This window comes from Pinus tabuliformis, chromosome Q, assembly GCF_031772625.1.
Source record: "Pinus tabuliformis cultivar Carrire ecotype Pingquan chromosome Q, CPIR1, whole genome shotgun sequence".
NCBI classification, from domain to species: domain Eukaryota; kingdom Viridiplantae; phylum Streptophyta; class Pinopsida; order Pinales; family Pinaceae; genus Pinus; species Pinus tabuliformis.
Genome location: NC_142296.1, coordinates 340,867,819 through 340,892,633, shown reverse-complemented (window position 1 = coordinate 340,892,633; position 24,815 = coordinate 340,867,819). Strand labels below are relative to the sequence as shown.

At 34.4% G+C, this 24,815-nt stretch overlaps 1 pseudogene; it reads right to left on the bottom strand.

Moving 5' to 3' along the window:
* LOC149219589 (uncharacterized) overlaps positions 1–24,166 on the bottom strand; it is a 60,762-nt pseudogene extending 36,596 nt beyond the window's left edge.
* Between the last annotated feature and the right edge of the window lie 649 nt (positions 24,167–24,815).

The following is a 24,815-nucleotide window of genomic DNA, read 5'->3' as shown; positions in this document are numbered from 1 at the left end:
AAGTTTTTATTAAATTAGATGGATGATTTTTGTTCAATCATCTAACAAAAGATCCGACGACTACGATTAGGACATAGAGGAATTTGGGGAAGTTCATTTCAGAGGGAAATGCCTTACAGCGTAATTAAATTTATAAAATTAAAATTTTGAAGACATTTTTCTCTATAGTTTTATAGCTATTAGGATGGTTTATCAACAACATTTTTTTAATTTTAATATGATTATCTCCTTTTAAAGTAGTCAATAGATTTAGTTTAACTTGTAGTAAATTGAGACAATTTATAGAACTCCAAAAACATGGACAACTAACATATATATTTTGAAGTATTGATATTTTGAAATAATACCATACTAAATTCTTAAAAAGACAAACAAGCTATTCATAATTGATAATAATTGATACTACTAAATTCACGAACAATTTTAAAATTTAGTAAACAATTTTTTTGTGGATGTGTATGTTCATATTAGAAAACCATCTATGTTTTTTCACTTAAATTTTTTATTTTTTAACTATTTTTGATTTATTATTAAAAAAATATTTATTTTATTTTTAATGTTTAAATTGTTTTAATAGTTTTTTTCTAGATATAAGTCTTTTGGATTAATAATGACCATTAGTTCCCTGTTTTTCGCTCTTTGCAATTTAATCCTTTTCCGATTCAAATTGATGATGAGTTGACCCAACTTCCCAACAATCTCCTCACTAAAATAACAATGCCAAGAAACTGATGCTAACATGTTCTCATAAATTTCTTTGATGTCTTTGAATGCATCACATTCCAAAATCAAATGTTTTTCCGATTCCACAACCCCAGACGTGCAAAATGTGCAAATCCTTTCCTCCAAGATTCTTTAGGCCTTTTCACATCGAAGTTGATGTGAGTTGGTCCTTAATTGAGCAATAAGAACCTTTTCCCTCCACGAAATGCTAGCTCCAATGAACTCTTTTTGTTGTAAATCACACGTAGGGTTGAATAACTCAATGTAATATTTCTTCTTTCTACCCAACTCTTTTCCCCATACATTTTTACGAAGCATCTCCATAAAAAATCCTTTAGCTCCTTCTATTTGTGGGACAGACATTAAGGTAGATATCACATTTTTTCATCCATGTGTAGTTTTGTTTCATCCATGTTTTCTTCTTTCATTGATGCCTTCATTGAAGATAACATTAGGACATCTACCTACTTTCATTTGTTCAATTCCTTTTAGGTATCTTATGAGCTGCACCATAGAAATTGCTTCAATGGAAGTTTCTTCTGTTTCACTCAACATTATCTCATAAGGTACCAAACTTTTTTTTTGAACTTACTCATGATCAAGCGTTTTTGGATTTTCTCAATTTGTTTCCATTTTGAGACGGGGGTGCTGCTAGCCCACAATTCACACTCATATAGCATCACTAGACAAAATAAAAGTCCAAAAGTCACTGTGATCGTTTTCTAATCCCATAACTATGCCTCTCTACATCTGTTTTGAAGAGCATATAATGCTTTTCACCCTCCTAAAATTCTCTTCTTTCTACAGTCCTCCCAATTGAGTTTGTTGTTGAAATCAATCCCAAGGTACTTGTACTCATTTACTTCTTCAAGAATGTTGTCTTGAAAGAAGAAAGTATGCTGGCTATGCTTCCTTTTATTAGAAAAAATAATTATTTTGGTCTTGCTAGTATTGACTTGCATCCCCACTACTCTACAAAAATTCTCAAGGGCATATAAGTGCATTTGCAATCCATGGGACGATTTAGAAATCAACACAATATCATCAGGATATAAAAGAAGCTTTATCACAAACTCCGCCAACCGAACACCATCTCTACCTTGTAGATTTAACCACTCTTCCAATTTATCAATATATAGACCAAAAAGAGTGGGATAAAGGGCAACTTTGCTTGACTCCAATGTCACTTCTAAATCTTTCTGAAACACCAACTGAGGTTTTAATTTTGACTTTCACTTCTTCATAAAGTCTATGGACAATGGATTTATAATGCACAAGTATTCCAAGTTCTTCCATTGTACACCACAACTTATCCCTAGGGACTGTGTCAAATGCTTTTTTGAAGTCAACAAAACAAAAAAATACTTCTTCTTTGTCCTCCCAAACCTTTTCAAAAATGTGTCTCAATGTGATGCCATGATCCACTGTAGAAGGTTTCAGCCTAAAACCCGCTTGTCCTCTTGCCCTCTTTTCTTTTACTTCTGCCCACCTGCTAGTTATGTCTTCTACCATGCTACCAAAAATCTTTACAAACAAAGGATTGATCATAATTGTTCTATAGTTGGATGGATTATTAATGTCTCCACTTTTAAAAATGGGTATTGCTAGGCTAGTTGTCTAGTCTCTTGGGAATCCTTGTTGAATGATGTTGTTGAATATTTTCATGATGTGCAGTGTAAGAGTGTTCATTCCCCATTTTAGATACTCTGATTGAAGTTCAACCAAGTCCTTTTCCTTTCCTGTTTTCAGCTTCTTAATTCCATTCTCCACCTCCTGTAATGTGAAGAGCTTTGAATTTGTGTTGATTATGGGCGCGACTTCGCCTCAGATTCTTTCTCATAGAGTTGCCTTGCATAATCAAACCATTTATTGGTTGTAATATTATTTTCAATTTTCTTCTTCCTTGGTTGCAGTTCTTGCGAGAAAAGCTTTGGATTATTCTTGCTTAAATATATTAACTCTTATCTCCTTGTTTCTGTGAACTCATCTTTTTTCCTTTTTAGTATATGCATATATAACTTTACATTCCTCTTCTCTTTTCCTACCTTTTTCAAGGTTTTCCTTGCCATTTTTCATTCCTCATCAAACCAAGCATTTACAGGAATGCAATTTGATTCTGATTTCCTATTTTTTTTCTCTTTTTCACTTCTCAAGTGCACTTTGGATTATATTTGTTAACTCATGGCTGCTGAAGCATTTGAAACCAGTTTTCTCTTTTTGAATTAATCTCTCTAACATTGTCTTGAAGATAGTACCATTTTATTGTGTTAGAATAATTTTTCCCCTTGATAGTGATTGTTGAGAGCATTGGGTTTTCCTCTTATGTTTCCTTTCTTCTAACCATGATAACCTTATAAAAATTGGGTTATGTTCTCATTTTAAGTCCCAAATATGCTCTCCAATACTAACTTCATCTATCTTTTCTATTAAGCTTTGTGAACACATCACATAGTCAACGACACTTGCCCCATTGTATGTGTTGCAAATGAAGTTCCTAGACCTTTTCCATCTATCTAGACCATTGCAAATAATTAGGTTGAAAGCCCCACATAGTGTAAGCAACTCATCTCCAAAATGATTGCTAACTTTGTCATCTTCTAAAAACCTCACCTAACTTTGTCATCTTTTGAACACCTCACCCATTGGGGATTCTCCTCTTGAGTGAGCCAAATAGGATTTTTATCCTCTTTGCAGCAAAGGATGCTAGCTTGATTATTTGTTGTTCTAGCATTGAAATATCCCACTAAAAGAACTTATCCTTGTTGAGAGTACATGACAATATCTTGTTTTAAAGCTGCATATGGATCCTTACTATCAAGCCCCTTATTTTTGTAAGCTTTTGAGACTTGAGTGGCAAAATAACATGCTACAATTCTTATGTGATTCTCATTCTCTGATATTTTCAACCATAAATATTTTTTATTTGCATCTTATTTAATTAACTGAATGTGATGGCCTTCTTTTTCTTTCACTAAAACTAGTATTTCCCCATACCCTTTGCCATTTTCTACTACCTTGTTCCAAACTGCCAACATCAAATAACTGTCAAATGCAGGAGTTTTGCAACAGTCATGCTCATGAGTTTCCGTGAGACAAATTATGTCTCTACCTTCCATAATAGGCCTTAACTCAGGTCCCCTCCTCCAAGGGTAACCTCTACACTTCCAACAAACTAAACTTAGGTAGACCTAGGTAGGATTTGACTGCTATGTAGTTTGGCACCTAATACTCAAATTTGAGTCTTCACCCCTTTTGTCCATGCTGCTATTTTTGTTTTCGTCTATATTACTGAATTATCTATTTTTTCTTTACTATCAGCTTACTGTCCTAATTTTCTTGGAGGCCCAAACACTGCAATAATGACTTTCCCATTGTACAACCATACCCTTTTCCCTTCATTTCTTGATGTTCTAATTTTCTCTACTTCATTCCTTCTCTCCTTTTGTTGTTTTTTGGTTAAATCTTCATCGAGGAAGAAGTATGAGCCTTTCAAGAGTTTCTTTTTGCCCAAAAGCTATTGTTTTTCTTGTATGCTTGCCATGGTTACTTTTATGGGTCGAGGCCTCTCTTCACATATCCTCCCAACCCTCCTTGTTTGGAAAATTTTCCCTTTCCTATGTAGTTTCTCTTTCACAAAGTCTCTTGTCAAATTGAGAGTACTTTCATTCTTCCCATAATTTCTTATTCCCTTGATAATAAAGTTTGTTTTTCCGTCCTCTCTTTCTTTTTGTTCTATTTCTTGCGCTGTGTGATCGCTTGCACATTCTTATTCCTCTCTCTTTATGTAACCATTAGCATCTTCAACTCTAGCTTTGATTTCTTTCGGACTATCTTTCCCACTATTCATTTGACGTTTCAAACCAACTAATGTGTTTCATCCTCACGATGAGGTGAGAAATCAATTGATATACGAAAATAAATAGCAAGGATGCATCATTACCCACAGTTAGCTATTGAGAATTAACTATTGGTAGATTAATTAAGTAAAATATTATTTAAGAAGGAGATATCTAATAAAATATTATATATTAAACTAAAAACTAGCTGTTATAGAGTATAAACTATTTTATTTCAATATTTTTGATTTATATAATATAATTATATATTAATATTTATATATTTTTATTTGTTATGTGTTGACTTGTCCCCATTTAGTTGAAAACTAGCTGTTGGGAATAATTTAATATGATTATTTATTACTATTTTCAATGATAATTTGTGAGAGGTTAGCTTAAAATAGAAATAGAGTATTAGGTAAAGAATTGTTAATATTAGTAAGTTAGAAAGGAGGTTACATCAAGATATATTATTAGGGGTATACATATTTTAGTAGTATCAATACACTTAATAATAATGCAAAAAATAATAAAAGGAAGAGGATGGTCCAAAATTCAGAGAGATGAAAGGTCAAGAGGGGAGATAAAACAAAAATCCAAAATTCAAAGAGATTAAAAGGTAAAGAGGGGAGATAAAACGAAAATCCAAAATTTTTAAGGGAAAAAAAAGTTGCTAAAGGGATAAGCATAATTTAAAGAGAGGAAATTAAACATAAGAAATTAAAGAATGTTAATAAGGATAATAAGGGAAAAATGATGAAACTATATTGAAATAAAAGTAGAGCAGGGATAAGAAAGGGAAAAAGAATCATGAAGAGAGAGTCGAAATCCAACTCTTACTCAATTTCCAACCATCATCCTTATTTAGAATTTTGGCATGCTTCTCAATATCAATCGCTTCCCTAAGTTTCCTGTGATGGAAATGGTCAACCTTAACAACGAACTTGGAATATTCAAGGAAAACATGGTGTTTCGATTTCTCTGCATGCTCGGCTAGGGCTAATGTGTGGGATCGACTGTGTCTAATATCTGCAACATGTTCTTTGATTCTCTATTTAATAGACCTACCTGTTTCTCCAATATAGGGAATACCACAAGAGCAATGAACAAGATAAACACCTTTCATGTCCTTAGGGTCAATAGGGTATTTAACAGACCTAAGAGAATTTTTAATGATGTTGAGAGGCTTGAACGAAGAAAAGACATTGATCTTCCTAAGGATATGGGCAATCCTATTCGTGGTTCCTTGAATATAGGATTGGCACGAGCATGTTTAACTCTTGGCACTTTATAGGTCTTGTAAAAGGTCTCAAGGCTTTGAGATCTGCTATATCCATTATTTTTAAAAACATTGAGAAGATGAGATTTCTCTTGTTCGAGATGGCTATACCAATAATATTGTTTTAGGATATAAGTTTATGTATTATTCCATCTTCAAATTTCATTTCAACTATATCTTTTTCTTCTGTTTATAAAAACTTAATTTGAATTTGCCGATATCAATGTTAAAGGTTTAATGTCACTGTTTGTTTAGAGCACACCAAATTCACATTAGTAACTTGATTTTCTAAATTTTTTGATAAGAAATAATGCTTTTCAAAAATTAAATATACTAGGACTTACCTTTGTTCACGATCTAGACCATAAAGACCCATGATAACAGATATAATACGCAGAAGCCAAGCATCTGAGCGCATTGCTACAGAATTGATCCACTCCTCTATGTTCATGCTCACAATTTGCCAGTTGATGCCACAACAAGGCTCTGGCACCTCACATGGAATCTCTTCTTCTCTGGTCACTTCCCATGTGCCCTTTGCGTAGCCGTATAGGCATAATGGTTCATCTCCTGCAAAACAAAACTCATAAAGAAACTGAATAAATCGTTGATTACAATTCTAATCAAAGTCACAAAATAGGTTATTGCAAGAGAATAAACTGTAAGATAATATTTCTGATGTTTGATTGCTGTATTGCTCTTCTTTAAAAAAAACGTGGTATTAAGACTTACTGCTTTAGCGGTGTAGGGTAATGATTATAAAAAACCCTTGCAGATTATAAAATTTTGATTTAATGGAATTATGAAAAGCTTTTAAAATTTTGTTTGATTTAAAAAATGTTGTAAACCAAGTTTTTTCGAGATAAATCACATGGGAGTTTTGAGTTCAACGTGTTTAGATGTGTTTTGAACCACTTATTAGGATTCTAACCACATGATTCGTAATAAAAACAATGTTTTTGAAAATCTTCATCTTAAAAGCAAAATGTTTTCAAAAAATCCTGGTCTTAAATTGTGAAGTTAAAATCAATTCTAAAGGGAATTCAAATTTTTAAGTTCAACTAAATCTTACAGTAACTTTCCATCCAGCTTGAAATAATGAAGTCATTTTACTTTAAAATTTAATTATGAACACTTACTTGGATCGCATTTTTCCAGCAAAAGTTTCAAATCTGCAATAAAAAACCCTAAATGTTAAATGATAGGCAAATATGTCTAAGAAGAATAAAGATTTTAAAGGTGACAATAGTGTTTGTGCTCCAAGGATTAGCTCAGTTGGTCAAAAACTGTGCCTCGTCATAGGAAGGTTACAGGGTTTCAGCAAGCCCTTGGGGTCAGGTCTTGTAGTAGGCAGAGGAGTGAGTAGCCCAAATTTTTCAGTGGATCACTGACCAAAATATTGGTGAACCACATGAAAAAAAACAAACAAACAAACAAAAGCACAGCAATGACCCTCTGTGAAAGCTCGAATAAATGCTTTTCTCCTCGACAGAAATTGTATCTGGAAAACCTCTTCACATATTTGAGCCCCTGGTTTTCCTCTCCCAAAAGCCTGTGTGAACATCAGAATATTTAGTCAATAAAAACATTTGGAGAACTCTGCGTTGAGATCATTGTTTTGCCCAACATTCGGAGAACTCTGTGTTGCGATCAGAGTAATGTATTAACCCAATTAAAATACTGACCATTGCGCTGGCCGTCAAAATAAAATGGTTACGGCGAGAAATTTTCAGAGCCAAACGCGGCTGCTAATTCACAGCTCACAACCCGGCCTCTGTGGTTTCAAATGGAACTATTTTTTCGAAAGGGTTGTGTTTTATAAATAAAGTGAGCGGTAAAACCTTAACACGTCGTTTCAAAAACATTTTTAGGTCGGCTTATTTAACAACTTTATGTCACATGTCATAGTTTAAATGTCGCGTTTTGTTTATGTAATATATTTTTGAGTACATTTGATTGAAATATGGTGAAAATTTATTGAAATTAAATATTTAAATGGTATTACAATTTTATTTTAGGTTAAAATTTTAATATGGCTTATATTTTGTAGAATAAATGATTATGGGGTGTAGTGTTAAGTTAATAATAATAATAATAATAATATCCATTTTTAAGGTCACAGTCAAGCCAGACACTAAATTGGTGTATGAGACCCCCTTGTTTGTGGGATAAGGGACCCACCTCCGCGCACCGATTTGAATGCTAAGTCTACGAAGGCATAATTTTGTTAAGCCATAATTTTAGTCTAATGTGATAATTTTACAAGAGTATATATAATTTGTGATATTTTAATGTGATAATCTTATAAGACTATATATAATTTGTGATAATCTTATAAGAGTATATATAATTTGTGATAATCTTATAAGAGTATGTTAGGTTCTTATACTACTAGTGTAATTCATTATTGTTATTAGTACAACCCCTTTATTATATTGTTGTAACTATGTAGTCCTTGTATTGTTATTATTGTACCCCATAGAATCCCACTATTATTATTATTGTGCCCTTATATTATTATTGTTATGTTGGCTTTGATTATATTATGACCCCTTAGGCTCCTATATATAGAAAGGAGGTCTTGTCATTTGTATCATCGAAGAATTGTTCATTTGTGTAATGTAAAGGAAGTTTCCCCCCTCGAAGAGGCTGAATTCTAAGGCGTTTATATTTCTTTTCTATCTTTTTGTGAGCTAGTTTCATAACATTTGGTATCACAGCTTTGGACTAGGGTTTCGCTGCTCCAAATAGGTCATCATGGAATTTTCGCTATAACTTTTTTGCTACAAAGTTTCAGAACCTAAAACAAAAACCCATTTGACCCGAAATCGCTCTAAACCTCGAGTCCAAATTTCAGATCTTCTTTCACTATATTTTCAGAGATATGATCTTAGGAATTTAGGGTTTTGGAAAACTCCAAAATTCCATCTCAAAGAGGTCATCGTGGAAGTTTCGTTATACTTTTTTTTGCGTAGTTTCAGTCTCTGAAATCAAAACCCATTTGAGCTGTAATTTTGGTGAAGCTTGGGCCCGAATTTATGATTTTCATTCATTATATTTTTGGAGATACAATCCAAGACATTTAGGGTTTCTGCAGGCTCTCGAATTACATCCTAAACAGATGACCTTGATTGGTTTAAGGTCCTAACGTTAAAACAATGACATGTGGCACTTCGTACAAGTTCTCTCTACTAAATGAGTCTATAATCTGGTGATAGTGGGAGATTTGACATAACTCTTCCTTATAGAATCCAATCTTGATCAGACTTATGCGGTTAGAAATAGGACTTAGAGGGCTACTTTAGGACGCAATTTGAGAACTTGGAGATATGAAATTACAAAGTTATAATCGTTTCAAGATCGAGCTCCTAAAATCAAGAAAGGGCGATATGAGGAAGTTTGATGGCAAGGATCTGGTAAATTGGATACTACAGATGGAGAAATATTTTGATCTACATGAGGTGCATCTGTTACAAAATATATATATTTCATCTTCATATTTAGAACCGGATCAAATTTTATGGTATAAAGGGCTTTGTTCATGTAAACCACTTGTTACGTGGTCAATTTTCACATTGGAAATGATAGCGCATTATGTGGATACAAAGAGCAACACCTTCTTTAGCCAATTGATAAATCTCAAAGAAAAGTGTTCAATGGTAGACCCTATTGAGAACTTTCAAAAATTTAATATAAGGGAAAATAATATTCGAGAGAAGTAGAGGATAGATGTCTCCATAGTGACTTTAAAGGATAATGTTCAACATGAGTTTCGTCTTTGGGAACCTGATTCATTAGAGAAGGCTTTCAGGTTGGCAAGAAAAGTGGAAAGCAAAATTATGGCAACAAGGAAGTCTACCCCTCACGACTATAAAGATGGAAGTGTTGTTTCTCCTAGCCTTCCACAACTACAAGGTTGACACCACAAAAATTGGAAGAAAAAAGAGCAAAAGGGCTTTGTTACAATTGTGATAACAAATACATTAAAGGTCATAAGTGTGATGAGAAGAAATTATTTTACATTGATTGTGGAGAGGAAGAAGAAAAGGATCAAGAAACATCAAAAGAAGAGGATATACACCAGGAACCAACCCCAAGTAAAGAATAAATGAATCCGACAATATCTTGTAAAGCCTTGGTAAGAATTACCACTCCTCAAACTCTCAAGATAGAAGGACATATCAAGAAGAAAAAGGTTCAAGAAGTGAAAGATCACATCGAGATAGAAGAAATGAATATGACCATATCTTGTAATGCATTGGCTGGAATTACCACTCCTTAAATTATCAAGATAGGACATATCAAGAAGTGAATAATCACATCGAGCATCAAGAAATGAATTTGACCATATCTTGTAATGCATTGGAATAAATTGCCACTCCTCAAACTCTCAAGATAGAAGGACATATCAAGAAGAAAAAGATTCAAGCAATGAAAGATCACATTGAGCATCAACAATAAGTTCTCCAACTTTTAAAGGATAATGCCACTTTGGTGCAGAATCTAATGAAACAATAGGTAGATCAACTGATGTAGGCAATTGAGTATTTTTAAAACTACATCTCAAGCAAGCTATTTATGAGAAGGAAATGTTGGCAATACTACATGCACTTAAGAAATGGTAACCTTACCTAATGGGAAGACACTTCAAGTTAAAAATGGATCATGATAGTCTTAAATACTTTTTAGAACAAAGATTATCTTTAGAAGAACATAAAAAATGGGTTACAAATATGTTGGGTTATGACTTTGGAATCATCTACAAAAAGGGAAGAAAAATGTTGTTGCAGATGCACTCTCAAGAAAGGATGAGGATGTGGAAGCATTGTTTTGTGTTATTTCTATTATCCAACCAAATTCGATAAACGAAGCAAGGGATGAATGGAAGAAGGATGAAGAAGTGTTTCCACTCATTCAACAGTTGCAGAAGATCCCAGTTCAAACAATATTGCCAGAACTTGATGAGGAAGGAAAAATCATATTGGAACCTGGAGCAGTCATAAAAGCAAGAACCTGACAGCTACGAAATCGATCAAAAAGTATCTCATCAAGTGGAAGAACTTACCTGCTGAAGATTCCACATGGGAGGACAAGAATATTATACATAAGCATCAAGAACTACTCAAGCGTTGAGGACAACACATTTTGAAGGAGAGGGGCATGTTAGGTCACTATACTACTAGTGTAACCCCTTATTGTTATTAGTACAACCCCCTCATTATATTGTTGTACCCATGTAGTCCCCATATTTTTATTATTGTACCCCATAGAAGCCAACTATTGTTATTATTGTGCCCTTACATTATTATTGTTATGTCGACTCTCACTATATTATGACCCCTTAGACTCCTATATATATAAAGGAGGTCTTGTCAATTGTATCATCGAAGAATTGTTCATTTGTGTAATGTAAAGGAGGTTGCCTCCTCGAAGAGGCTGAATTCTAAGGCGTTTATATTTCTTTTCTATATTTTTGTGAGTTGGTTTCATAAGAGAGTATATATAATTTATGGATGAATTTTTTTTACATGTTTGTTTTTAGATATATTGGGTTTTGTTAAGTTGATAATATTTTATAGATTATAATATTAATAAATTTAATTTTAATTCATATCTTATTTAAACAATAATATATATATATATATCAAAATTTCATATATAAAATACATAATTTTATTTCATTGAAATTAAAAAATTAAAGTATATGGCTCTATTATTTATATAGAAAAATAAAATTAACATTCTTATGAATAGAAATTAAATTACATGGACAATTTAAAAGTTAAATAGGAACCAATGACTTTATCTCCATGTTATAACAAAGTGTTATGTTTCTTGCTCATGAGCCTTTAAGTTTTTGTTTTGTAAGAAAAATTGACGAGTTTTAAACCAATATAATTTTCAAAATGAGATTTTCACTTATATTGGATTATCCCCTCATCTTAGTGTCATTGAATTGAAAGAAGAATGCTTTTTGAAGGTGTGTGTGTTTGATTTTTTTATAGTTGGTTTTAGTGAATTATGTGTATTAATTTAAAACAAAATGTTTTGAGTGGAAATTCTACCCATTGTCCAAGATAAATAATGTTAAATGAATGATATGAGTGAGGGAGGAGAAAAAATATGCATCCAAAGAGAATGGTCATCACAAATTACCTATTAGTGTTGAAAATAGCAACAAGAAATGCTAAAAATAGAAATGCTAAAAATAGCACTGCTATAAATAGCAATTCAACCAGTGTTGAACATAGCAATAAGGAATGAAAAATGGAAGTGCTAAAAATAGAATTATATAAATAGCATTTCGAGATACCTTCCTATTTTAGTTAGTACCTAAACTAAAATAATGAAGTAAAATTCGAATTTGATCTTAGCACTGTTTGTAAAATAATTAATTAATTCATCTTGAGTTAATTAGTTAAGGAAACTCAAACATGAAGTCTATGTGGAAACATGAAGTCTATGTGGGGACATGAAACATTTTCTCCATTAATTGAGGAATTTATCCATCAGTTAAAGAGATAAGAATGAGTTGTAATTAGTTGCTCAATTAAGTGATTCAAATCCAGTTAGGTTAATTCAAACTATTTGTTGAATTAATGTAAGTTCAGTTAGTTCTGAGATGGAGGATTGGGAGTACCTGTTACCAGATCCTGGCAACACCAGAGGTCGCATGTCTCTGTATAAACAGGCCTTACATGTGTATTGGGTCATGAAACGACTGCTAGCTAAGGCTATAGAGTAGGTAGCCATGGAGATAGCCGAACTAGCCTAAGGTATTCCTAATCGAAAGAAGGAGATAAACAAATTGCGGATAACCATCATGATGCAAGATGGAAAGCTTGACGAGATATAGCAACAGCTCAAGAAGCTCAATCAGGAGGTTAAAGAGGAGGAACATCAACTGAGCGCAATGGAAGAATGACTTTGTCAAGATATGTCTATCTCTTCTTTAGTTAGGAAATAGAAAAGATCGCCACCCTTTGTTTAATTTTCATAATGCAGCTAGTAAAGAGTGGTAGTTTTTTTGAATGGATAGTTTATATAGCATGGACAAGCAGACTAGTTAAATTTTGTTTTTGGATGGCTATTAAAAACTTTAGATGGCCAACAGACCCGGTTTCCCTACTGGGTGGGTTGAGGCCACCGTATGTATGCAATGGTTTTAACCCGCTATAATAGAAATAGTTCCACCTTAGCTTACAAAAAAAAAAATGTAAGTTCAGTTAGTTAATGCATGCATGCATGTAACTGCTGCACTTCAGATAACTGAATATTCTCTCATAAATAACTCATGCATGTTAGTTCAGATAGAGATCCCGTTGAGATCAGATGGAGGGGTAGTGTACTATCAGCTGCTATAATATTCCATTGTGAATGTTCCTTGCATGTAGAAGGAATTCTTTCCTTGAGGATTGTGCAGTTACTTCTTTAGGTTTTGTGAGTGTGATGAAGCTAATTCACACATGTGGCTTCAGTGGACCCCAAGAAAAATTGCACAAGGAATAGGAGGCTTTAAGAGGACATATACTATTTCTATTCAGTCCGTGAGCTATATTGTTTGATTGCAGAGAGAGCAGGATAGCTTGAGAGCTGATTCTTTTTGTAACTTGAACAAGATTTCCACTTGTATGATAATACAGAGTTGGGGTTTTAGGCCGAGGCTTTCCCTGGGTTATTTCTTCTATGTTATGTGTGATTGATTTCTCATTCTCAATTATATGTGTTCTCTTGATCTTGCTGAATTCGATTAAGCTTCTGCAAAGTGTTGTAGAACTAGATCTTGTATTGTGTTTTAGTATATTGCATAATCTGTTGATCTACAATGGGAATTTCTACAATTGGAGGGAAGGAGGGGAGACGAAAATTGGAAATAATTTTTGAATGTGAACTTTATAAAATAACACTCTTTTGAATCTTTGAATTTTCCTCTTTTCCTTCCAATAGTTATCTAGTGATCATCTTTATCTTTGGATTTATATTCCTCGTTTCCCTAATTTGTTTCATTCATTTAGATTTATTTGTCTCTGATGATGGGTGGAGTGCCCACTCAAAATGTTGGATCCTTCAAGCTCATACACATAATTCACTCCTAAAAGCTATTAACAATATGATTTATTGTAAAAATCCACAGTCAAAGTTGTTCTTTTCTAATATGTTTATTTTTAATATTATTAATATGTTTTTTCTTTTAACTTTTTTTTGTAAATTAAAACTTTTTGTTATAAAAAAGTAGGATTATATTGATGAGGAAGCTATCCATCTAAGGACTTTAATAGACCATGGATCTGATAGACTCAGAAGAAGAAACCACCATGGATTTGACAAACTCAAAAGAATCACCTGACTTGGGGACATTCTTCAGAGTGAATTTATTTCCTCTCTTTCCCACAACCTTGCTCAAATCGACAGGAGGTAGATCAATCAACATAATTTGTAGATTGTTGTTGAGAATTGACGGAGATTCCTTGTTAGCGTTTGAAGATGTCTATTAATGAGCATGCTTCAACATACCCATAGAGACATCTTTATTTACCAACTTCTTATTTGTAGGGGGAATTGGGTCCCTACTAAATCCTTATAAGGTTGATGAAAAGTGACAATCTGATCCTCATCCCCCGAAATCATATCATCTTCGACATCCCCATCTTTTTTTATCAAAGATAGGGCGGGTCACAAGGTTTCCAACTCTTAGATTTACAATTTCTATTGTATCGTTTCTTGTTGGAATTTGATAAGGGTAGGAGTTTTGTAAATGCCTAATTGGAAGACAAACATGACATTGAAAGGAAATATTCTCATAATCCAGAGATCGGGTCCAATGATAATCACTGATTTTTGAATTTATTTGATCCATAAACCCTTTTCTAATGTCAATTTTCACACATATTCTTTTTTAGGTGTACAGGCCATACTTCCCTCAAGAGGTATATGTGGTTAGAGAATGACCAAATTCATTACTTGTTCCCTAAAAAACCTGAAAAGTGTTATAAATGGGAAGGAGAATTAGGAATCCAACCCAAAATAGGAAGCTTAATAATGAATGTTTTAGAGGGATTGAAATTTGGGAACTAGAGTGTTATGAACATACCAAATTTAACCGAGAACCAATGCTCACCAGTTAGGGCATTCTAGTAATCTTCTGATTCAATGGACAACAATATAAGGAAACCCTTAGAGTAGAAGATGACCTTTCACTTCTTGGTCTAAGCCACATGCATTCACTTATAAATATTCACCAAGTGTGGACATAAACCATTGAAGTAGAAAATGAGGCTTGACTCAGTGTAGAGATGAAGGCAGCGCTCCAAATCTCAGTGTGAAATTTCAACAGAGGGTACATACTTAACTTCATCCACCTAGAATGACTTAGGTGGTTCCTGCAGATGTTGAGAGTTGGATCCTATCTTGAGGGCTTCTTTTAAGGAAAAATAATTTTAGGCTGAGGATACTCCACTACCCCTAACTCCACCATTCAAGAAAGAAATAAGAGAGATGGAGGCATCCTTATTGATGCCATAATCTTGGAGTACCTCATCCATCTTAAGTTTCTTTCCTTTGTAAAGAATCCTCAATGAACCCACTGGAATTACTGTCAACTATTTAATATTATTTGTAAGCATGAATACACCATAAAATTCATTAATCATGATGTAGAGGGATTCTCTTCATAGTGATTTGACAAATATTGGGAATTTTTGGAGATAACAATCCTTATTTCCTTCCATGTCTAACTGATGAATTTTGTCAAACGCGTAACATACTTTCTCACCTTTTCCATTCCGCTGGTACATCTCTCATTCAACCTTTTCAACAAACATTTTGCAAGCATCTATCCCTCTGATGGCCATGTCTGTTCTACTCCTGGTTCTTGAATAAGCATCATAAATGGATTGTACCCATTAACATTTTCACCATATTTTCTAGTGAACTGAAGATCCCTTTTTCCCTTGGGATTTTGTTCCCACACTTCAACTTCGTTCCAATCCCTTGACTGTCCCAAGGGTTGGTCGCTTGCAGTCTTGGTGCTAGTTGAATGCCTATGGAATGAGGAAAGAAATTCGTTGATGCACACTCCATTGCTACAACTGCATAACGTTTCTTCTCCTTTTCCATTCACTCAACCTACCCTAGAGATTTTTTTTTCTTTTAACGTTATTAAAGTCTTAAAAATATTTTTATTATAAATGATAATGAAATGAGAAAATAATAATGAAAGAAAAAAAAGTTTGGTTAATTAAATACTTTAATTGGTTTGGAACACAAATGATCTCATAAGAATGTCGGGAAATTTAAAAGGATCTCACATCTGGAACATAGCCTGGGAAAATAGAAGCCTAGTTCAAAAAAATAGTTTTTGGGAAATCAGAGCAAGGGATCTTGCAATCTTTTGGGAGGACAAATGGAAACAAGAACCAATTCTATTAACAGAGGATTTTTTAAGCCTCAAATAGGAAACAGATTCCCAAGGGTTAAACAATGTCAAGGACTTCTGGGATCCTACTTAGAACTCAGGAAAGTGGAGAAGCTGGAGAAAAATTCACTGTAGAGATAACAACCCCATTAAAACTAAAACAGAGGCTCTTGGGAGCCTGCTGAAACAAAGAATGATGTTAGTTACAGAGGGGCAGGATCTAATGAGATGGGGCAATAACGATAAAGGCACCTTTAATCTCAAGGAAGCCAAAGGTATTCTCCTGGATCTTGATTCCAGTGTTCCCAAAAATACCTAGTAGCACCTCTAGAAGCACCAAGGTTGGATGAAGATCAAGATTTTCATGTGGTTGGTTCATCATAATAAAATTTTAACTTGGGACAACATTAGGAAAAGGGGGATTATGGGGCCTTCTAGATGCCAGCTCTGCGAAAAGCAGGAGGAGACCATGGAGCACATTCTTAATAGATGCTCTTACACACCTGGTTGTGGGATTCTTTCTCTACCATTTTCCAACGGTCAGATAGAGACAGAAGTAGTATCACAAATACCCTAAACAATTGGAGAGGGAACTATTTGGAGAATGAGTTCCTTAATTTGGCCTAGGCCTTCACGCTAGGTTTCATTATCTGGAATGTTTGGAAAGAAAGAAATAAAAGAATTTTTAAGAATGAAAAGGTTATTCCTCATAGACTTTTTGATTTGATCCTCAAACAACTCAAGGAGATAGTTAGTATCACAGTGCGTAATCTCCCTAAAAATCCCCCCTCTGAGACTGAGTTGAGAATTCTTGGACAACTGGGAATGAAAGGGATTATTTCCCAAGGACTGATGAGGAAGGACATAACTATGGTTATAGAGAAGGATTTCTGGCAACCACCACCGAAAGGATATTTGAAATACAACATTGATGGGGCTTCAAATGGAAACCCGAGAACAACTGGTTTTGGAGGAGTTTTAAGAGATGAAAAGGGCAGTATCATCTTTATCTTCCGCTACCATTTGGGAAGAGCCACAAATAATATGGCAGAATTAATGGCTCTGGAACAATGTCTAAAGTTATTGATCCAGAACCATGGATCAAATGTCATTGCAGAAGTGGATTCGGAGATTACCATTAACCTTGTGAAAAGAATTAACTGTGGTACTCAGCCGGAGAAAGTTTCTACTCACTGGAAACTAATCCAGATATACCTAAGAATCCACGTTCACCTCCAAGAAATTTGAACAATTAGTTTCAACCACGTTCAAAGATCTGCCAATAAACTAGCGGACCTTCTGGCCAACCAAGGGGTAAGCAATGTTGATGGCGTAATGGCAAAAATGTGGCAGGAGATACCTCAAAACCGTTTAAAAGTTCTCTGCGAAGATCAAGCTGCAAAAGACAAAGAAGTGTTTAACAATCGAGCCAGGCTGACGAGCGTAAATTGATTTTTCTGGTAAGAGCTTATTCAACCTTTCAGTATGTACTTGGTAGAAAAGCAAGCTAAAGCATGTCTTCTTGTTTCCTGAAGTTAATGGAACGAGGTTCTCAGTTCATCGGAAGACAAGTAGCCGAGTCTTTTCCAAAACAAGCTCAGTATCAGACTCCAGTTTCGTAGCAGGAATAAACAGAACACGTGGTTAGTTTTTCCGGCAGCCATAATTCCGCATTCTACTTTCGGGCTGAAAATCCACGACATGGTTGATTTTTCGGTGATTACGCTACTCATGAGCGGTTTATGGTTTTGTAGTTTCGAGAGAGATCCCATAGAGATAGTAACATGTGGCAAGTTGGTTTACTTTGAAACCACCTTCGATTGGACAATATCTCTCAGTTGTGTTAGGTCATGCGATATGATCAGTAACCATTGGATCCAGCAGCTAGGATCAATAGTTGGGATACATCGTGCTATTTATGTGGGGCCAACTGGGCTCTATCCATGGATCCAGTTTGGCACGTTTTTTCTTTCTTTCGTGGTTTGTGGTTTTTGCACAGTCGGGGATGTATATGGTCGTATGTTTGCTCTCGGAATGTTTTTTCGAAATTTCCATAGTGGGTGGGGGCTCTTGTAGCCTTTCCATGTTTTTTTTCTCATAAGTTTGGCAATCAATGTAATAGCTTGGGGGTCTTGGTCATGGGCAGGAACTCCTTTTTCCCGATTTCCTGTAAAGGATCAGGTTTTATGTACAATATGTATTTTTTCTTTTGAATTAATGAACTAGAAGGTTCGGTGCTTGCTTCAGCAAAAAAATAAAATCAACTAGTAACATATATTAGTTTGTTGATTTGTAATCAATCAAACATATTGTAACTTATTTATTTATCATTAATATGAATAACTAATAACTTTTAGCTTATTGAATAAAAATCATTAGCAATTATTAAATTATATTTATGAATTTATAAACACAAAAATTCACGTATAAAATGTGTTGCATATAGATAACCAACCATTACTATTATATATCAATATATCAAAGTTGTTTCTTATCCTATGCTCATGTTACATACTCAAGCAAATAATGCATAATTAATAAATAAATGAAAAATAAAATAGATAAAAATATGAAAAACAAGTATAGAAAACTTTGCACACTCAGAGGAGCTTTATAATCCAAGTAGAGGGATGATTAAACATGATGTTTATTACCACTACCTTTATCTTAGACAATTTCCCAAGAGACATCTTTAAATGTCATAACTATCTTAGCTAGAGTTTTGAAATAACAATTAAACTTATGAATTCATTAAGAGAGTTTCAATTTTTACATGTGAATTATTTGTAATATAACTAATATTTATGGTTTTGCATCATTAATTTGCTCCATTATTTGAGGATTCTTATTTAACTAGACACAATATATGCACCTTGATGAGACCAAATCACCATATAATAATGTTCTCAGTGTTCAATCTTGATGTAATCAATATAGGAGGTATATTTAACCTTGTTAGATATAAGTGAATAATGTGTAAAGATTTAGAAATAAAAACCATTAAACACTAAAGATATTAAAATGTTCACCATGAAAAATAAAAGAATATAGAGGACGTTTAGAGTAGGGTAAAACTATTAACTACTCCCTATGACAATAAGCCACTCAATAAGCTATATTTTCTACAAAAAAAAAATCCAGTACACCTCCAATATAATGATAATGATGTGTATTTATAGTTTCTCACGAGTGTTCCAATGGACATATGCAAAATACCCTTTATTATTATATTATTTCTTTTTAATTACATGGTGGATCTATTCCATTATTATGGTCACATTGTTTTAATTTTCCCCTTAGTTCCTCCCTATGTACCCCATATTATCCTTCATACATATATTACATTCCATCCCCCTTGGTATGTTTTATTTTTTAAAAATTGGGAAGAAATCATATAATATAAAATATTAAGAAATGCACCCAATTGGTGCCATGGATGAGATCATTCAATCCTACTAAAATGTGGATATTAGGTCCAACTATGGCATTTTACCAATTATGATTTAGTTTTCTTCTTCGGATCCATGTCTACATCAAGCTATTTTGACATCTCTATGTGTTTCTTTTATTCCCCCATGCGCCCCCATGTTGGATACCAATACATTTCTATGTTGATTTGTAGAAATGTTACACAATATTTGTCACACCTCCTATTCACTTCTTGTCCATATCCTGAAGTGATAAAATGTTGACTACTATGTAGTATATCCATCATGATATACTGACCAAAACCTCCATGAAGAATAAAAGGAAAACTGCCCTAAATCCATTTTGAAGAATGTTGACTAAAAACCCTAATTTTAGCATCAACACGTTTTTCTCCAATCCCTGCCCATGCTGATGGAAGTTTGCTTAGCTATACACTCATGCTACTAATGTGGGTTTTCATAAGAAAACCCATGCTGAACTTCTTTTGGCAGGTTTTCCCAAATTGGAGGAGAAGATTTGTACACTAGAAAATTTAGGAACAACGAGTTAGATATTGGTTGTTGTTGATATGGTCGAGCTCTCCCATTTGGGCCTCTTGATATTAACATCATGGGATTTCCCCTTAATATGTGGACCTTCCTCCCTCTTTTGTGGATCCCTAAATCCCCCCCCCCTTCCTATAAATTCACTCCCTTCCATCCCCAAATGGTTGGTTATTGATTGTTGCATCCCTATGTTGAGATTATGTTTACATGCTACCCATTCTAGCTTGGAGGAGAGTGCTTGAAGAGTCTTTTCTTAGACTTGTACATCCACCAAAAGGAGGTCTATAACATTAAGGCACATTTTGTATGATTCCATTTTTATCTTATTAATGCATACATCTGATGTTCACTTTTCATAATTGCATAAATGTTTATGCTACTAGATTAATACTCCTTGATCTATTAGGTAGTTTATGTTTGATGTATGCCATATATTCTTGTGTATTTTGAATAGCTCTTTGATCTTCCTTGCAGGTACTCAGACGTGAAGAAAAAGTAAGGAGTGAGTCTAGGAGCAAAAGATTCAAAGCCATCCCCAAGGATCGAGTGATTAACATCAGAGTGAGGTAGGTTTCTCCTTCTCTCTGCATTTTTCAAACATAAGATAGAAAATGTATGTTAGTTTGTTTAATTTGTTTCTAGACCCACTCATTAGGCTAGAGGGACCCCCTTCGTTCGCATAAGGGATTTTAATTCGTAACAAAATGGTGACTCCACTAGGGAAGCTATAGCCATTTCATTCTCCTTTCTCAACTGTTCTCTTGATTAGTTTGATCGACCATCTTGTTATCAGTTATTTGGGTTTGTATAGGCCTACAAAATCAGTGGTTTCTATCTTAGAGTTTTCAATATGGAAGTATTTGTGAAATTATTTTTATTTTTTTCCTTATTCCTCGCCCAACGTTCTTTCTACTCTAACAACAATGCTTCCAGTGCATTTATTATTAGAATAGTCATGCTCATCCCCTGTTCAACACCAGTTTGGCCATAATAACCACTTTAATCCCTGATATTGGAGAAAACCCTAGGGTTTCTCTCTCAAACTCCAGTGTGTCTGAGTCCCTGAGGTCTTTTTTGTCCTAAATGACTAGATTTATTGATGGTTTGATTGATTACCTCATTTTATTAGAAAATTCTTACTTCTTTAAAATTTCAAGTGTTTGAGTGCAATTGGATTGATTTTAGGGTTTATAGGTCATTTGATTGTCACTTGTCGCTTGTGAATGTCATTGAGTCTCTGCTTTTCTAAATGATTAGGTCTATTTATCAGGTAAAATCACTTGAAACATTGATTTAGATTGGTTTTTTTTTTCTTGTGCAAGGTTGTTATTCATTTGTATTAGGTCATATTCCATTTGAAATCCATCGTTGTCATTTATCAAGCATAGATTATACTTTTTGGTTTACAGATTGAAATGAGTATATTTTCTTTTCTATTCAAAAGATAAAGTGAAAGACATTTTCATTGAATTCTTTTGAATTTGGTGTTAATTTGATTGATGCCTTGTTCACATTAGGATTATTTTGATTTGAAATCTTCATTTTTCTTTAGTTGAAGCTTAGTTGCATATGAGCATATGAAAATCAAAGAGAACATCATAAAGGTAAAGTTCATCTTAGTAAAGTAAAAGCCATTTTTTCTTTTAATAGATCACATATTCATTAGTGAAAGTGACGTTTAGTTTTTCTCTTTCATTTTGCATTTGGAAAAGTTAGTGGAGGCATATTGTTTGATGCATTCTCTTGTTTGATGCATTAATTGATTGGACTTTCCTCCTTTGCTAGTATAGAATTCATTGAAATGAAATATTTCCTTTTTCTCATATATTTTCGTTCTAGGATTAAGGTGACATTATTTGAGCCCAAAATTGAAACATAATTCAAGAAAACATTAAAATTTACTAAATTAACGTAAGGAGAATTTGGAACTTAACACAAAAATTTAGAGGTCTAGGTTAGAGACATGTTTTGATGTCTATAAACCTAGCAACTATCGTTAATTGCCTGCATTGTATCCTGAGGATGAAATCCCATTCTAGTATGGAAGTATATTGGAATTTCTCCAGTACTCGGGTATATCAAAGGTACTCTAGTATGGAAAATATATGGGAATTCTCTCACCGAATGATTATTCATTAAACATCGCTAACACAAACTTATGCTCTGTGTACCATAAAATATATATTTGGAGACACCACTAGGTTGCTATCATTTATCCATTGGTAACCAAGTTAGCCGCATTGTAAACATGATACATTGAACACAACATTCGAGGAGATCAACTGTCACACATTAAGTCCTTGGTTTCAGCTAAGGTGTATATAACGGTTCACAGATACTTGGTAAACCCTCTTGCTTAATACACCCTTTTTTATTTTTTTTTAAGTTCTAAATTTAATTGCCCACAATAATGTGACTTACCTATGCAATTATCCTTGGCCTCATATTTCCTGATTAATAGTGAATTTTAATTTTGGGCTCAAATCGACCACCCATTATTGTTTTTGAGAAAAGATCATCATAGATTAACCACTGTGTTCAACTTACATTTCCCCTTCATCATCTGAGGGTCATCACAAGGAGTTCATCTTGATTTTTCACAGTCACTTGAAGAACAAGGTATTGAACTTGGATCCCTATTATTCAACCCTTTGCTTCTCTTCCTCCACCTCAAGACTCATCATCTCAGGAATCTAATACAAAAACTCTTGAGAGTCCACATAGGTTTTTTTATTCTCTTTGAATCCACTTTTTGATCCATTGGTTATATCTCCTCAAAAACCATATAATCCATATGATAATCCTGGTGTGGCTTTGGAGTTATCTCCATGATCATCTTGGATTCCTCCTCACCAACTGTTTCCACCCATGGATTCAGAAGATGAGTTTCCAACCTCTTCTCAAGGTCCTCCAGAAGTCTCAACTATTGTTTCCTCACCAAATGTTTCCACCCATGGCTTTAGAAGATGAGTTTCCAACCTCTTCTCAAGGTACTCCTAGTTTTGACAATGATTATGAATATGAATTTCCACCTGAAGGTTATCCCTATATGGGAAGTGTTGCACCTCCACCGCCACCTGGAAGTAGTGAACCTTTGTTTCCAACTAGTTATACGTCTTTGGCTCAATTGGTTTCAGGTACTCCAAGTGTGTCTTCACTTTATCACAATCCCATTTGGTCATCAAGTGCCATGCATACTTCTGGTTTCTTTGTTTCAAACATGGCTTCTCAAATTCCTGTACCTACTACAATTTCTTCAATTCTTGTACAACTGATAGTTACAGTTAGGGGAATTAGTGTCCCTATAAGTTCCTAAGGTCCTCCATTAAGTGGACAATATGTGCCACCACATATCCCGCCACATGGGGGGAACAAACCACCTCCTCCATATGTACCTATTGTTTTGGGTGGAACTTATGTGAGCGCATCTCAAGCTCATGCTACCAGAGCTAGTCAAAATGTTGGCAGTGTACCTTATCCTAGTGGATCATCAATTCCATCTAGATCGGGACAAATATCATATCACTAGCCTCTTTCAGCTGAGATACCCTACCAAAAACCTACCCTCTGTATGGCTAACAACAACCTCAAAATCCACATTTTACTCAACAGGTAGGCCGCCAAATGTAGCCTGGTTCAAATCCATCATTTGGGGCATCTGGTCAAATTCAAGCTGAAACTTATCAGTATCACCCCGTAACTCAAAAAATTCCACAAGGAGCTTTCCAACAACAACAACCTTATGTACAAAAAGGACGTTATGTGCAACAAGGGTTTTATCAAAAACCATTGCAGCAGCAAGGAAAACCCTTGCAGTAGTGAAACCAACCCTTTTATCAACAAAGCCAGCCCTTACAGGCATAAGGTCAACCCTTGTAGCAGTAGGGCTAACAATTTTACCACTAGGGTCAATAGTTGCAACAACAACCTTATAATCCATATGACTCGCAAGATGTTTATCCACCTTATGGTTCTCAATAGCCCATGGCGAGTCCGTATCGATCTTATCCTAGTCAAAACCCATCTTTGTGGGGGCAGAATCTACCTTTGTATGGTCAGAATACCCCTCCGTGAGGGAAATATCAAGCTCCTTATGGTCAAAATAAACCACATGGAGCGTAGAAACCATACCAACAAGGACAAAATCCACAAGTGAGGCCTTATTAAAGGCCTCGCGTGCCTTTCAATCCACAATTTCCATTTATAACAACATTGGAACTACCAGATGTGTTAAGACTCACTAATGATCCAATACTTCATTTGCCATATTGGCCTCCGGTTCCTACTAAGATTCCTGGTGATTGCTCAAAATTTAAAGGAAAGTTTGGAATAAACTCCTAGTCCCACGTTATGACTTACCATTTATGGTGTTCATATAATTCCTAGGTTGAAGAATTTGTTCATTTATGTCTTCTCCAGCAAACCCTGACTGGTGTTGCTGTGAAATGGTACATTGAGTTAACTCGAGGTGCCTATCAAGACTTCAATTCTTTAGCAATGACCTTCCTTAATCACTTCTAGTTACTAGTTTGATATGAAATTGGTACCCATCTGCTTAGATCTTTGAAATGAAATACTACTACCAACAT